This window comes from Hemiscyllium ocellatum, chromosome 15 (assembly GCF_020745735.1).
Source record: "Hemiscyllium ocellatum isolate sHemOce1 chromosome 15, sHemOce1.pat.X.cur, whole genome shotgun sequence".
NCBI lineage: Eukaryota > Metazoa > Chordata > Chondrichthyes > Orectolobiformes > Hemiscylliidae > Hemiscyllium > Hemiscyllium ocellatum.
The window spans coordinates 812056-828727 of NC_083415.1; positions in this window are offsets into that span (position 1 = coordinate 812056).

Consider the following 16672-nt stretch of genomic DNA (forward strand, 5'->3'; position numbering starts at 1 on the left):
TGGGTAAAATGGGACATGAGGACTCTGTGGGGTGGGGTTGGTGGCTGGCAATTAGATGCAACTACTGTTGGTGGTGTCCTCCGCAAGCCGAGTTCCATGCCATCATTTGCTGTTCATTAGTCACTAACTGCAACTAGAAACTTGCCAAAGCAATGCCCAGGAGGCAGTTTCAGTTTGATGGGTGAAAGCACAGGCTCCCCGACTGCTGGAAACTTGGACACTGAAGAGGCAAGTACACGAAGCATGTACTTGGAAAGTGCAATCACATCTAAATTGCAAATTGTTCATTTGCAATGCATGTAGAGCAAATTATTCTCAGAATCAAATGCTAGTCAAAGGTAATTAGTGATTGCAATTGGCATTTCAATGCTGCAGAAGTTAGTGACAAGGAATTAAAAAAGGCAAATGCTGGCTCAAAGCGATTCATAACTAAGGGTGCTATGGGAAATGGAGCCGATCACTTCATCAACTGTTTTGATTTATTTCTATGCTGAAAATGTGTTGCTGGAAATACGCAGTAGGTCAGGCAGTATCCAAGGAGCAGGAGAATCGACGTTTCGGGCATGAGCCCTTCTTCAGGAATGAGGAAAGTGTGTCCAGCAGGCTAAGACAAAAGGTAGGGAGGAGGAACTTGGGGGAGGGGCGTTGGAAATGCGATAGGTAGAAAGAGGTCAAGGTGAGGGTATTAGGCTGGAGTGGGGGTGGGGACGGAGAGGTCAATTTCTATGCAATCTATTGAATGCCATTTGGTTGAATAAACGTGCAAAGTGTTCACTCTGCGGGCATCTGGCACATGCTCTGGGGTGTTAAATTAATGTCCAATTATTCTTACAGTGCCTCTACCCCTCAACTAGACATCTCCCTATATACAAGCTTGATGAGCAGTTTGGCTCTGGTCTATACAAAAGTGCATATCAATATGCTTAATGTAAGTCTGGGGAGGGGGTTTGGGTAAGGGCTCAGAGCACAGCAGATGGTACCATTTTGAGTTTATGTATTGGTGATTCAGCTGGCATTCCACCTTCACTAATTTTGGGCCCATGTTTTGGCTGAAGCTGAATGAATGATGGAGACATGGCCCTCATGGTGAGGGAGCTGCATGTCTCACAGTATAAGACCGTAAGTCTATAAGAAATAGGAAAGGGATTAATCTGTTCAGGCCCTTGAGACTTTTTTGCTATTCAATAGGATCATGGCTGATCCAGTATTCCTCACATCCACTTAATCTATCTTAACCTTAAGTATATACAAATACTGTCTCCACAGTTTTCTGTGACAAGGTGTTCCAAAGAATCGTAAGTCTGAGAAGAAATTCCTCATCTCAATCTTAAATGGGCATTCCTTTATTTTGAGACTAGGAACTCTTGTCTGAGACTCTCCCTTCAAGGAAACATCCTCTGAGCATTTACCATGTCAAGTCCCTTAAGAATCCCATATATTTCAACGAGATCACCTCTCGTCAAGCTGAGTGAATAAAGTCTCAATCTGTTTAGTCTTTGCTCATAAGACAATCCCTCCATACCAGGGATCATCCTCTGAGCAGTCTCCAATAAAATGATATAGTCCAGCAAAAGGGGGACCAAAACTGCTCACAGTACTCCAGATGCAGTCTCACCAGCACCTTGCACAGCTGCAATAAGATTTCCTCACTCTTATACTCCAACCCACTTGAAATTAAGGCGAAGATTCCATGAGTCTTCCTGATTACTTACTGCACTTGCGTGCACAAGTACCTCAAAGTCCATTTGTGTTGCAGCTTTCAAAAGTTTTTTTTCCCATTTAAATAATATTCTGTTTATTTGCTCTCTTCCAAAATTAGCAACTTCATATTTTCCTACATGATACTCCATTTGCTAACGTTTTGCTCATTTGCTTATCCCAAGGTCTTTTTTCCAGGGTAGAGGAGTCCAAAACTAGAATTAGAGGGGAAAGAATTAAAAGGCATCAGAGGAGCAACCTATTCACATAGAGGGTATAGTCTGTATAGAACAAACTACCAAAGGAGGTTGTGGAGGTGGGTACAATTACATCATTTAAAAGGCATCTGGATGAGTACGTGAATTGGAAGGGTTGACAGGGATATGGGCCAAATGCTGGCAAATAAAAATAGATCAGTTTAGGATATCTGGTCAGTGCGGACGAGTTGATCTGAAGGGACCGTTTCCATGCTGTATAATTCTATGACTCTATGATAATATCGCTGAGAAAAATGTTTGTATCATTCTCACAATTTGACTTTATTCATGTTTTGTACATCTACCAATATGACTACAGTACATTCACCTCCTTCCTCCAATTCATTAATATACATTGTCAACAGTTGTGGCCCTCGCACTGAGGCCTATGGAAATATACTGGTTACAGAGTTCCAGCACAAAAAAGAACCCCTTAACACTGTTCTCTATTTACCCCTCATCAGCCAATTCTCTATCCACACTACCTCCAATATAACAAGCCCTTATCTTTTGAGAGGTACTTTGTTAAAGCCTTATGGAATATAATATAACTCATCCACTGGTTTCAGTCTACTTGCTATAGTTAAGAACATATAGAACATAGAACACTACAGCGCAGTACAGGCCCTTTGGCCCTCGATGTTGTGTTGCCCTGTCATACCAATCTGAAGCCCATCCCACCTACACTATTCCATATACGTATATTTGCCTGTCCAATGACGACTTAAATGCACTGAAACTTGGCGAATCTACTACTATTGCAGGTAAAGCATTCCATACCCTTACTACTCTCTGAGTAAAGAAACTACCCCTGACATCTGTCTTATACCTATCTCCCCTCACTTTAAAGTTGTGTCCCCTCATGTTTGCCACCCCCATACTTGGAAAAAGGCTCTTCCTGTCCACCCTATCTAACCCTCTGATTATCTTGTATGTCTCCATTAAGTCACCTCTCAAACTTCTTCTCTTTAACGAGAACAGCCTCAAGGCTCTCAACCTTTCCGCGTAAGACATTCCTGCCATACCAGGCAAAATCCTAGTAAATCTCCTCTGCACCCTTTCCAAAGCTTCCACATCCTTCTTATAATGCGGTGACCAGAACTGTACACAATACTCCAAGTGTGGCCATAACAGAGCTTTGTATAGCTGCAGCATAACCTCCTGGTTCCGAACTCAATTCCTCTATTAATAAAGGCCAAAACACTGTATGCCTTCTTAACAACCCTGTCAATCTGGGTGGCAACTTTCAGGGATCTGTGTACATGGAGACCGAGATCTCTCTGCTCATCTGCACTCCCAAGAATCCTACTGTTAGCCCAGTACTTTGCATTCCGATTACTCCGGCCAAAGTGTATCACCTCACACTGTCCACATTAAACTCCATTTGTCACCACTCAGCCCAGCTCTGCATCCTATCTATGTCTTTCTGCAACCTACTACATCCTTCGTCACTATCCACAACTCCACCGACCTTAGTGTCGTCCGCGAATTTACTATCCCACCTTTCTAAGCCCTCATCCAGGTCATTTATTTAGTACTTCCCCTACCTCCTCTGACTCTACACACAACTTCCCACTATTATCCTTGATTGGCCCTAATTTAACTCTCGTCATTCTTTATTCCTGACATAACAATGGAAAGCCTTAGGGTTAACCCTGATCCTATCCGCCAATAACTTCTCACGTCCCTCCTGGCTCTTCTGAGCTCTCTTTTTAGGTCTTTCCTGACTTGCTTGTAACCCTCAAGCGCCCTAACTGAGTTTTCACATTTTGTCCTGACATAAGCCTTCTTCTTCTTCTTGACCAGGGATTCCACTTCCTTAGTAAACCACGGTTCACGCGTTCTATATCTTTGTCTCTGTCTGACAGGTACATACTTATCTAGGACATGCAGGAGCTTTTCCTGGAAGAAGCTCCAAATTTTTAAGGGGCTCATCCCCTGCAGTTTCCTTCCCCATTCTACGTTTCCTAAATCTTTCCTAATTGCATCGTAATTTCCCTTCCCCCAGCTGTAACTCTTGTTCAGTGAAGTACACCTGAATTGTGATCGCTGTCTCCAAAATGCTCACCTACTTCCAAATCTAACACCTGGCCAGGCTTGTTACCCAGTACTAAATCTAAAGTGGCTTTGCTCCATGTAGGCCTGTCTACATACTGTGTCAGGAAGCCCTCCTGCATACACACTGGACAAAAACTGACCCATCTATAGTACTCGTACTGTAGTGATTCCAGTCAATATTTGGATAGTTGAAGTCCCCCATGACAACTACCCTGCCTCTCTCACTCCTATTGAGAATCATCTTTGCTATCCTTTCCTCTATAGAAAACTCCCAGATGGTGACTCCTCCTTTCCTGTTTCTAACCTCATTCCACACTACCTCAGTTAACGAGTCCCCAAACATCCTTTCTACAACTGTTAATATTGCCCTGATCAACAATGCCACACCTTCCCCTCTTTTACAATCTTCTCTGTTCTTACTGAAACATCTGAATCCCAGAACCTGCAACAGCCATTCCTGTCCCTGCTCTATCCATGTCCCTGAAATGGCCACAACATCGAAGTCCCGGGTACCAACCCAAGACTTCCTCAAAAACTCTTACAAATTAGTCCGACACTATTTCCCTTCATGAACGTGCGCAAAGTCTGCTTGATTATTTTCCAAATGTGCCTCGATGACTTCCTTAATGATTAATTCCAACATTTTTCCATTAATACACACATCAGGCTAATCAATCTATAGTTACCCGTTTATTTCCATGCTCCCTATTTGAATATGGATGTCACATTGGGAGTTTTTTTAAGCATCCCATTCTTCTCCAGAATCCAAGGATGGAGGAACGTATACAGCTCGTACCTGGCGGGTATGGCACCACTAACTGCTTTCAGAGCTAAGAATCTTTTGTTCCTTATGTTCCCGATATAGGTCATTGCCTACAAAAGTGATGTATCGAGCCACTTGTGGTATGTTAGACACTGTGACTGCCTACCAAAGGAAACAATGGATGCGGGAGGATCAGGGTCAGTAACAGGTCCAGAAGCAACAGCAGGCCACTGCACATGCTGAGAAGCAGTTTGCCCAGGAAGAAGTCACATTCACAGGGCCCCTCAGGATGAAACACAGCCACAGAAAGATCAGATTCTTTTTGCACCCAGCTCCTTTTCCTGGGAATTAGCGATGAGCAGTGTTGATGCGGGTGCTGGGTGTTCTGGAACCTTGTAATGGAAATACAACAGCTGTTAGAATGGGACCCAAGGACTGCAGGAGTGGGAGGCTATCCTCTCCTGATGACTGTAGCGCTGAAATTCTATTCTACAGATTTACTGCCAGGGAGCTGTGTGTTTCCTGTGTGAGATTTACAAATGCATCAGGACAGCAACCAGGGTCATAAATGCAATATAATTTCATTTCCTCATTCAACTCAGGTAGTTTGCAATCACCAATATCATTTCCCAGGGTGTGTGACTCTACCCTGGCAGCTGCCACAAGTCCTATATCCTGGAGCACTTACGTGTATCTACTGTATTTATGGGACTAAGAACCTTACAAGGCAGGGCATCCTGACCCCTCCCCCCCGACTCACAACTTAATTGTAGAACAGCAACTGATGGAGAGTGCAGGTTTAATGCTACCCATGCTGCAACCTGGGTTGTGAAGGAGCAGATAACTGAGCAGCTTGGACTACTTTTGGGGGGAGTGGTATGGTGGTGGTAGTAGTTGTGGGGGAGTTGGGGATGGGGGGGTTGGGGTGGTATTATCCAGAGCTGAAAATGTGTTGCTGGAAAAGAGCAGCAGGTCAGGCAGCATCCAAGGAACAGAAAATTCGACGTTTTGGGCATAAGCCCTTCATCAGGAAATGGTATTATCCAGTACAGTCCAGATGGAGTACGTCATATTGTCTTATCATGCTGTGCTCTGCGTAAATAGATCACCGAGGCAATGTGATAGGTGCTTAGGAATTGGAAGAATAGGAGTCTAATGAAAATGAAGATGGAGGATGCTTTGGAAGAGGAAGCATGATTTTGTTCATAAAAACTCAGCTGCATTGAGTGCCACAAGTCAGACAATTCCTAATTGACACTAAGTTCCAATGGATGAGAGGTGGGTACAGCACCTGATTGTGGAGTGTGAAATAGTCATTGGTCATAAATGCTAACATTTTGTGTTTGTATTGCAGCCTCTATATAATTTGTTTGGTTTTGCTTTCCTGACTTTACATAAAAACTGGTCTATGGAATTATCCAAATGTTTGCCTGCGTATGATGTTCCCTTATTGGACAATGACAAGATATATGTCTACAGTGGACATTGTGGACAGAGTAGGCTTTAAGAGCTTTGAGAGCTGTGAGAGCATTGTGGGCTTTGAGAGGGTGATTAGGTGGGATGTAGGTCAGGATTGGTAAACCATGCAGCGTGTTGGTTAAACAGTGTAGGGAAATGAGATAGTATGTGTGAGGGAGTGTCAGTTAAATGCTGCGAGCAGCATGTCTTTGTGGCTGCTGTCCCAGTACATTGCCATGAATGGCAAAGCTGGATTGCCAACAATTGGCTAGTGGCCTTTTAAAGATGGCACAGGCATCAGGGATGCTGGTCTTTCGGGGGCACTGATGTATAGTAAGTTATTCTGGGAATAGCAGATGTTAAAATGGGAATAGATTTGGGAAGAAATCTTCCATGAAAATTAATTAAACTGACACAAAGAACAAAGAAAATTACAGTGCAACAACAGGCCCTTTGGTCCTCCAAGTCTGCACTGATCCAGATCTTCTATCTAAACCTGTTGCCTATTTTCCAAGGATCTGTATCCCTCTGCTCCCTTGCCATTCATGTATCTAGCTAGTTGCTATCATACCCGCCTCTACCAGTTCTGCTGGCAACACGTTCCAGGCACCCACCACCCTCGGTGTAAAGAACTTCCCAAGCGTATCTCTCAAATGTTTCTCCTCTTGACACTGACAAAAACATAAGGTTCAGCTTATTCATGAATCCTCTTTTTTTCAACAGATCCTAACAGAGTTTCTTTGGCACTTTCTGGTTTTATGTTAGATCTCCAGCATCTGCAATACTTAACTTCTTTTAAAGAAGTTTGTGTCTCTGGACTGATGACTCTAGAATAAAGAAGAGAATCTGGCTAATGGCCGATCATTTACATCTGGAGTTGGAGAAATTTCTTCACTGAGGATTGCGAATCTACCTCAGAAGGTTGTAGATGCCTCATCTGGACATATGTTCAAGGTTGGGGGAAATCAAGGGATATGGCAGGCAAGTTAAGTTAAGACAGCAAGTCAGCCAATGATTTGTATTGAATGATGGAGCAGGCTTGAGGGGGCATAGGGACTACTTCTGCTTCTTGTGACATTCATCATAAAAACATATCCCTCGAACTGGTCTTGAGTTTTATTTAAGTATTCTAGGCAAGTTTGGTGGCTTTTGTTGGGAAAATATACAACATTGGGGGAAAGTTTTTGGCACAGGCCATATCCAGGCTGGCTGTAAAATAAGGCATGGACAGATAAAAAAAAAGATAATCTGTGGAGGTTGGTATAGCTGGTGTGTCTCTTTGTAAAAGAACTAATAGGCATGAAGAACTAATAGGCATGAAGAACTAATAGGCATGAAGGTATGATCAACTTATTGATTGGTTTGTTCCTAATGCTGTGGAGAACTGTCGGACACACTAACAATATATGAAATAAGGGCAGGGGTAGACCATTCAGTTCACTCAGCCATTCAATGAGATCTTATCCAATCTTCTGCTTCTATACCATTTCCATATCTCCTGATGTTTTTGTGTAGAAATCTATTAATCTCAATTCTGAAACATAGTCAGCAACTGGGCTTTTATAGCCCTCTGTGACATGCACTGACTGAAGAAGCTCCTCCTTGATAGGAGTTCTGTTTGAAATATGTTCTCCAATCTCACTTACTCCTACTTAGGATGCAGAACAGAGTGGAAGTATATCATGGCCAATAACTAGGGCCAGGGTTCTAGAAGGGCTCCAATGCTCGGCTTGGAATCAGGATCAGGCCTAAGGCTGAGCTTAGAGCCAAAAGCAACATCAGAGCCGATGATTTCAGTTACACTCCTGCTCCCTCCACTACTTGCCCCTTACACCTCCACCCCATTGGAATACCTAATGTCAGGCATTCATCATTGCACAGACACAATTCTGGGAAATAGGGCTAATTCTCCTTGCTTGCATATCTGGAAGATGTATCACACACCAGGAGAGCCAAGTACCTGGAAATGAAAGAACATTTGGGATTATATGCAAAATGTTTTGCTAATATTTTGGAAGACCCAGGGCAGGTAGACATGAAATCCTAACTACAGTTCTTTACATTGATTCCTCAAGATGAAGTGTGTATAGAAATGTGTAAATAAAACACTTAATAAGCTCTTTGGCATAGACAAACCTTCAGAAATCTACGAGCAACAAAACAGTACGTAAAATCTTGTTGGTTTCACCTTTTGATTCCTTTAAAGATTATGGCTATCAACTGGCATTGAACAAAGAAACAATACTATTGACATCTGACAGTCATAATATTTTGTTGGACTAGAACTGACATTGTGAAGATGAACTCTTTGAAAGGTAAATGAGAATAAAAACATATCTTCTACAATGAGCTGGCTTTATACCCCTGCAGGAAAGTGTATGCAATATCCATTCTCAAGCACCTATCTGGCAAGCTACAGAATTCAAGATGCAAAAAATGTACTGTTTAAATTGTACAACCTAATTAACAGTTCTGTTAAAATAGCAAGAAAGAGGAATTTAGTACAACATATTTGAGTTACCCTCAAATATCATTCCCAGTAATATCTACCTTTGGTTGCAAGTCAGTCAACTATCACATTAGTTTAATCAACTGGGTTGAATTTAAATTTAAAAAGGAAATCCAACTGGACAATTGTCTGGCACTTGATACAAGGGCAATCACGCATAGCAGTATGTATTCAGTCCAATCACACTCAAAAGTGCAGCAGTGTTAACTGCTAACATACCAAGATATTGCAGAGCATAAAAACAAAGTATATCTATTACATCAGGCACAAATCACGAAATTTCACCATGGGACATACCTAACAAACCCAGCTAATTTAACTATATACAAGTGTTAAATTGCAATATACACGGCAATTCCAGCAGACAGCATGAAATCCCAGCACTTGTGCAATTGCAATGTTGGAGTGCAACTAATTAAATTTCTGGGCAGAATTTTCCTGAGCTGGAGGAGGGAAAAACAACTTCATTAGATAGGATAGTGAAGCTCCAGAACCCTGCTGCTTACCCACCTCCACTGGAATTAAGTTTAATCACAGAGTCCTCAGAATGTGGAAGCAGCCCATTTGGCCTGTCAGGTCCACACTGACCCTCTGAAGATCGGCCATCCCACCCAGACCCACCTCCCTACTTTATCCCTGTAAACCCACATTTCCCATGGTTAGCCCACCTCGCCTGCACATCCCTAACACAATGGGCAATTTATCTTGGCCAATAGGGCGGCACAGTGGCTCCGTGAGTTAGCACTGCTGCCTCACAGCACCAGGGTCCCAGGTTTGATTCCAGCCTCGGGCAGCTGTCTGCGTGGAATGTGCACATTCTCCCCACGTCTGCGTGGGTTTCGTCTGGGTGCTCTGGTTTCCTCCCACAGTCCAAAGGTGTGCAAGTCAGGTGAATTGGTCATGCTAAATTGCCCATAGTGTTAGGTGCATTAGTCAGAGGGGAAATCGGTCTGGGTGGGTTATTCTTCGAAGGGTCGGTATGGACTGCCTTTGGCCAAAGGGCCTGTTTCCACACTATAAGGAATCTAATCTAACCTAATCCACATAACACACGCATCCTTGGACTGTGGGAGAAATCAGAGCACCTGGAGGTAATCCACAGAGATACACCAAGAACGTGCAAACTCCAAGCAAAGTCACCCCGACGCTGCTATTGAACCCCGATCCCAGGTGCTATTAGGCTGCAGTGCTAACTGTGGCAGCATGGTGGCTCAGTGGTTAGCACTGCTGTCTCACAGCGCCAAGAACCCAGGTTTGATTCCAGCCTCAGGTGAATTTGCACATGCTCCCTGTGTCTGCGTGGGTTTCCTCCCACATTTCAAAAGATATACAGGTCAGGTGAATTGCCAATGTAATATTGCCCATGGTGTTAGGTGCATCAGACAGGGGTAAACATAGGGAAATGAGTCTGGGTGGGTTACTCTTCGGAGCGTCGGTGTGGACTTGTTGGACTGAAGGGCCTGTTTCTATTATGTAGGGAATCCAATCGATTCTAATCTAATCTAACCACTTAGCTACCATGCTGTCCCCAGGAGGTTCTTATACCTTCCTGCCACTAATTAAGGACCTTAAGTGGTCAATTAAGGACAAATTTAGGTCAATTCCCATCTGGGATGCAACTTCCTCAATTTTATGGTTGGACAAAAGAGTCAACCCAAGCAACTGCCAAACCATTATGGATGGCTGACAGTCAGAGAGGGTGAGGCCTCTTGATCAACATGACTTTGTGCCTTATCCAGCAGGTGGGTACAGAGCAGGGAAGTGGCCAATACTATCCTGCTGCTCTTGCTTTTTATTTATTCACTCATGGAATGCAGACATTGCTGGCTGACCCAGGATTTATCATCAATCCCTAGTTGCCTTTGTGAGGGTGGTGTTGAGCTTCCTTCTTGGACTGCTATAGCCCATTTAGTGTTAGCAGAACAACAATATACTTAGGGAGGGAACTCCAATCCCCTACTCCTCTCATCCCACAACACTCTGACCACAAAAACTCATCTCCCACACCGAAAAAAGTTTCTGGACACCTAGGTCTGTGTAATCTTGGTTATTCTTCTGGCACTAGCAACAGCAATAGACTTCTTGGTGTTGTTGCCAAGTGCACAGTACTGATTGGCCATCAACTTTCAGTGCATGAGATTTTTACCTGCCCCACCCACCCCAGATTTTACACTGCAGTATGCAGATAACGCTTATTGGAGAAGTCAGAAAAAAAATTATTAAACATGCAGAAAACTATGGTCTAATATTTAATAAAATCTGTAAAATAGATTTTACACTGAAGCAAACAGTAATTCAGAATAGTATGGCTTAAAAACGTGTTTTCAAAGAACGATAGATTTAACGTAAAACATCTAGTCAAGTAGTTTTCATCCATGTGAAACATCTACTATGTCGCAATGAAGCTGCATGTATGGCCAAAGCCACCGCTAGGTGGAGCCAAACACATACACAATAGTTCCTTCTTTGGCTTGATGTTTAGTTAATTTCTGTGAAGTTCTTTGGCATGCTTTCAGTGTTAAAGGTGATCCACAATTTATTTTGTGCAAGGGAATCCTCTTTGTTGTAAAGCTTAAAAATGGGGGGAGAAAGCAAGGAATCCCAAACATGTCAGTGATTATTTCTAAATAACATTTTAGCAGTTTCTTATTGGCCAAATCACCTGTTTCTGGCAGATAATTTGTGGACAGTTTAATTTCATTTCAGCAAGAAAGAAAGGCATTGAGTTAAAACTTCTGAGTTAAACACTTATTTGGGCAGAAAAAGGAGTTACCATGATGTCACAGCCAATTACATTTGCAGAAATGGATCAGTGTCATACAGGCATTGGAAATGTACACTCCATGAAAATAACTGTAGATCATGCATCCTTCACTTACTTTATGGATTTACTGGCAGGAACATGTCTGTTATCAAACACTGTTATGGGCAATTTCATTTAAGAAGATCTTACGTATCAACAGCCTGGGTAATCCAAGATGGAGGATGGGAAATATTCCTGGTTATAACAGGTGCTCCTTTTTTGAGGTGTTTTAGGTGTTGGAGGTGATTTCCTTGAGTTCCAGGAGCAACAATTACTGCTTTATATGCTGTTGCATTGTTTTGGAATTTTGGAGAAAAAAGAAGTCAAAACAACAACAGTTTTAAAAGGAAGAAAAAAGACAATGGAAGCACATGGTGAGGTCAGTGCAGGAGAGAGAGAGAGAGAGAGAGAAAGAAAGAAACCCACACTGCTAACTTACAGAGTTGGCAGTTACTGCTTTTGCTGTTGAATTCATGTATCGCTGGACATCAGAGTGCGTCTGGAAAAATTAAAAAACAGTGACATTCACAACTGATCTTGGAGGAACCTGTTTGGGAAAGGTCACAACACAGAAGCAAATAAGTGGATTTAAAGCACAGCCTTAAAATAAGTCTGCAGTAGTGTGTAGAGTGGGTTCTTTATTAATCATATGTTTTTTGAGATATGTCTCTTGATTACACTTAAAATATAAGCAATACATATTAATTTAACCTGGAACAGTGTTTTGTAGAGGAATAAGACAGTGCTATATTCTGGGTCTGTAGATTGAAAGTGATATGTTCTTCTTGTCGAATGTGGGAGTTTAGGGAGAGTTTACTCGTTGCTGCGGATTGTATCTGCAATAACTGCTGTTGGTTGCAAATCCTATCAGATCAAATGGATCGATTGGAGAGGCAGTTCGAGGCAATAAGGAATTTACAAGAGCAAGAAGATGTGATGGATGGCGGTTATAGGAAGCAGGGCAAGTCTCAGATACAGTCACATGGATGGATTAACTCTAGAAAAGATAAGAGAGGTGGGCAGGTAGGGCAGGAGTCTTCTGTGGCTATCCCCATTTTAAACACATATGGGGTTTTGGAAAATGTAGGGGGTGATGGACACTCAGGAGTTCGTAGCAGGAACAGCCAAGTTTCTAGTATTGGGACTGGCTGCAATGAGAAGTACGTCAGGTTCCAATCAATTGACAGTGTTAAGGGACTCTCAAGTCTGAGGTACAGACAGACGTTTCTGTGGCCAGCAGGAAAAATCAGAATGGTGTGTTGCTTCCCTGGTGACAGGATCATGGATGTCTCAGAGACGGTGTGGAATGTTCGCAAGAGGGAGAGGGGCCAGCAGGAGGTAATTGTACACATTGGAACCAACGACATAGGAAGGGAAAAGGTTGAGATTCTGAAGGTAGATTACAGAGAATTAGGCAGAAATTTAAAAAGGAGGTCCTCAAGAGTAGTACTATCTGGATTACTCCCAGTGCTATGAATTAGTGAGGGGAAGAATTGAGGAGAGAACAGATGAATGCATGGCTGAGGAGCTGGTGTACGGGAGAAGGATTCACATTTTTGGATCATTGGAAGCTGTTTTGGGGTAGAAGTGACCTGTACAAGAAGGATGGATTGCACCTAAATTGGAAGTGGACTAAAAACTGGCAGGGAGATTTGCTGGAGCTGCTCAGGAGGACTTAAACTAGTAAGGTGTTGGGAGGAGGAGGGGGGGGGAAGGATGCGACTCGGGGAGATAGTGAGGAACGATTTCAATCTGAGATTGGTACAGTTGAGAACAAAGGCGAGTCAAACAGTCAGGGCAGACAGAAACAAAGCAGAGAACAAGGTAGGACTCATAAATTAGACTGCATTTATTTCAATGCAAGACACCCAACAGGGAAGGCAGATGAACTCAGGGCATGGTTAGGAACATGGGACTGGGATATCATAGCTATTACAGAAACATGGCTTGGGGATGGACAGGACTGGCAACTTAATGTTCCAAATGCTACAGGAAGGACAGAAAGGGAGGCAAGAGAGGAGGAGGGAGTGGTGTTTTTGATAAGGGATACATTACAGCTGTACTTAGGGAGGATATTCCTGGAAATACATCCAGGGAAGTTATTTGGGTGGAACTGAGAAGTAAGAAAGGGATGATCACGTTATTGGGATTGTATTATAGACCTTCTAATAGTCAGAGGGAAATTGAGAAACAAATTTGTAAGGAGATCTCAGTTATCTGTAAGAATAATAAGGTGGTTATGGTAGTGGACTTTAACTTTCCAAACATAGACTGCCATAACGTTAAGGGTTTAGAGAGGAATTTGTTAAGTGTGGCCAAAAAAATTTTCTGATTCAGTATGTCAATGTACCTACTAAAAAAGGTGCAAAACTGGACCTACTCTTGGGAAAAAGACAGGGTAGGTGACTGAGGTGTCAGCAGGGAAGCACTTTGGGGCCAGCGACCATAATTCTATTAGATCTAAAGTAGTGATGGAAAAGGATAGACAAGATCTAAAATTTGATGTTCTAAATTGGAGGAAGGCAAGTTTTGACGGTATTAGGCAAGAACTTTCAAAAGCTGATTGGGCGCAGATGTTCGCAGGTAAAGGGATAGCTGGAAAATGGGAAGCCTTCAGAAATGAGATAACGAAAGTCCAGAGAAAGTATATTCCTGTTAGGGTGAAAGGAAAGGCTGGTAGGTACAGGGAATGCTGGATGACCAAAGAAATTGAGGGTTTGGTTAAGAAAAAGAAGGAAACATATGTCAGGTATAGACAAGATAGGTCGAGTGAATCCTTAGAAGAGTATAAAGGCAGTAGGAGAATACTTAAGAGAGAAATCAAGAGGGCAAAAAGGGGACATGAGATAGCTTTGGCAAATAGAATTAAGAAGAATCCAAAGAGTTTTTACAAATACATTAAGGACAAAAGGGTAACTAGGGAGAGAATATGGCCCCTCAAAGATCAGCAAGGCAGCCTTTGTGTGGAGCCGCAGGAGATGGGGCAGATACTAAACAGGTATTTTGCATCAGTATTTACTGTAGAAAAGAACATGGAAGATATAGAATGCAAGGAAATAGATGGTGACATCTTGGAAAAATGTCCATATTACGGAGTAGGAAGTGTTGGATGTCCTGAAATGCATAAAAGTGGATAAATTCTCCAGGATCTGATCAGGCATACCCAAGACCTCTGTGGGAAGTTAGAGAAGTGATTGCTGGGTTTCTCGCTGAGATATTTGTAGCATTGATAGTCACAAGTAAGGTGCTGGAGTACTGGAGGTTGGCAAGCGTTGTGCCACTATTTAAGAAAGGTAGTAAGGACAAGCCAGGGAACTAGATACCAGTGAGCCTGACATCAGTGGCGGGCAAGTTATTGGAGGGAATCCTGAGGGATAGGGTGTACATGTATTTGGAAAGGCAAGGACTGATTAGGGATAGTCAACATGGCTTTATGCGTGGGAAATCATGTCTCACAAACTTGATTGAGTTTTTTGAAGAAGTATCAAAGAGGATTGATGAGGGCAGAGTGGTAGATGTGATCTATATGGACTTCAGTAAGGTGTTTGACAAGGTTCCCCATAGGAGACTGATTAGCAAGGTTAGATCTCATGGAATACAGGGAGAACTAGCCATTTGGATACAGAACTGGCTCAAAGGTAGAAGACACAGGATGGTGGTGGAGGGTTGTTTTTCAGACTGCAGGCCTGTGACAGTGGAGTGCCACAAGGATCGGTGCTGGGTCCACTGCTTTTCATCATCTATATAAATGATTTGGATGTGACCATGAGAGGTATAGTTAGTAAGTTTGCTGATGACACCAAAATTGGAGGTGTAGTGAACAGCGAAGAAGGTTACCTCCGATTACAAAGGGATCTTGATTTGATGGGCAAATGGGCTGAGAAGTGGCAGATAGAGTTTAATTTGGATAAATGTGAGGTGCTGCATTTTGGGAAAGCAAATCTTAGCAGGACTTACACACATAATGGTAAGGTCCTAGGGAGTGTTGCTGAACAAAGAGACCTTGGACTGCAGGTTCATAGCTCCTTGAAAGTAGAGTCGTAGGTAGATAGGATAGTGAAGAAGGCATTTGGTATGCTTTCCTTTGTTGGTCAGAGTATTGAATACAGGAGTTGGGAGGTCATGTTGTGGCTGTACAGGACATTGGTTAGGCCACTATTTGACTTTTGCATGCAGTTCTGTTCCCCTTCCTATTGGAAAGATGGTGTGAAACCTGATAAGGTTCAGAAAAGATTTACAAGGATGTTGCCAAGGTTGGAGGATTTGAGCTATAGGGAGAGGTTGAATAGGCTAGGGCTGTTTTCCCTTGAGCGTCAGAGACTGAGGGGTGACCTTATAGAGGTTTATAAAATCATGAGGGGCATGGATAGGGTAAATAGACAGAGTCTTTTCCGTGGGATGGAGGAGTCCAGAACTAGACACACAGGTTTACAGTGAGCGAGGAAAGATATAAAAGAGACCTAACAGGCAAAGTTTTCACATAGAAGGTGGTACGTGTATGGAATGAACTGCCAGAGGAAGTGGTGGAGGCTAGTACAATTGCAACAATTAAAAGGAATCTGGATGGATAAATGAATAGGAAGGGTTTGGACGGATATGGGCTAGGTGCTGGCAGATGGGACTAGATTGGATTGGGATATCTGGTCAGCATGGACGAGTTGGACCGAAGGGTCTGTTTCTGTGCTTTACAGTTTTATGACTCTATGCCCTCTAGTTCTTGACTCACCCACCCTAAGGAAAAGACCTTGTCTATTTTGCCATCCATGCCTTCTTGGTTTCATAAACCTGTATAAGGTCACCCTTCAGCCTCCGATGCTCCACGGAAAACAGCCCCAGCACATTCAGTCTCTCCTTACAACTGAAATCCTCCAACCTCGTCAACATCCTTATCTGAGCTCTTTCAAGTTTTATAACATCCTTCTGATATAAGGGAGACCAAAATTGCACACAATATTCCAAAAGTGGCCTAACCACTGTCCTTGGAATATTATTTTTCATAAAATCAATATAATTGACATGTAACTGTTGGTTGATTGGCAGACCATAGTTTTCTGCGTGCTTAATGAAAGGGTATTTTCATATATGTTTCAGAGGAGGAGTTGTTAAGATTTTGAAATCTATTTCTG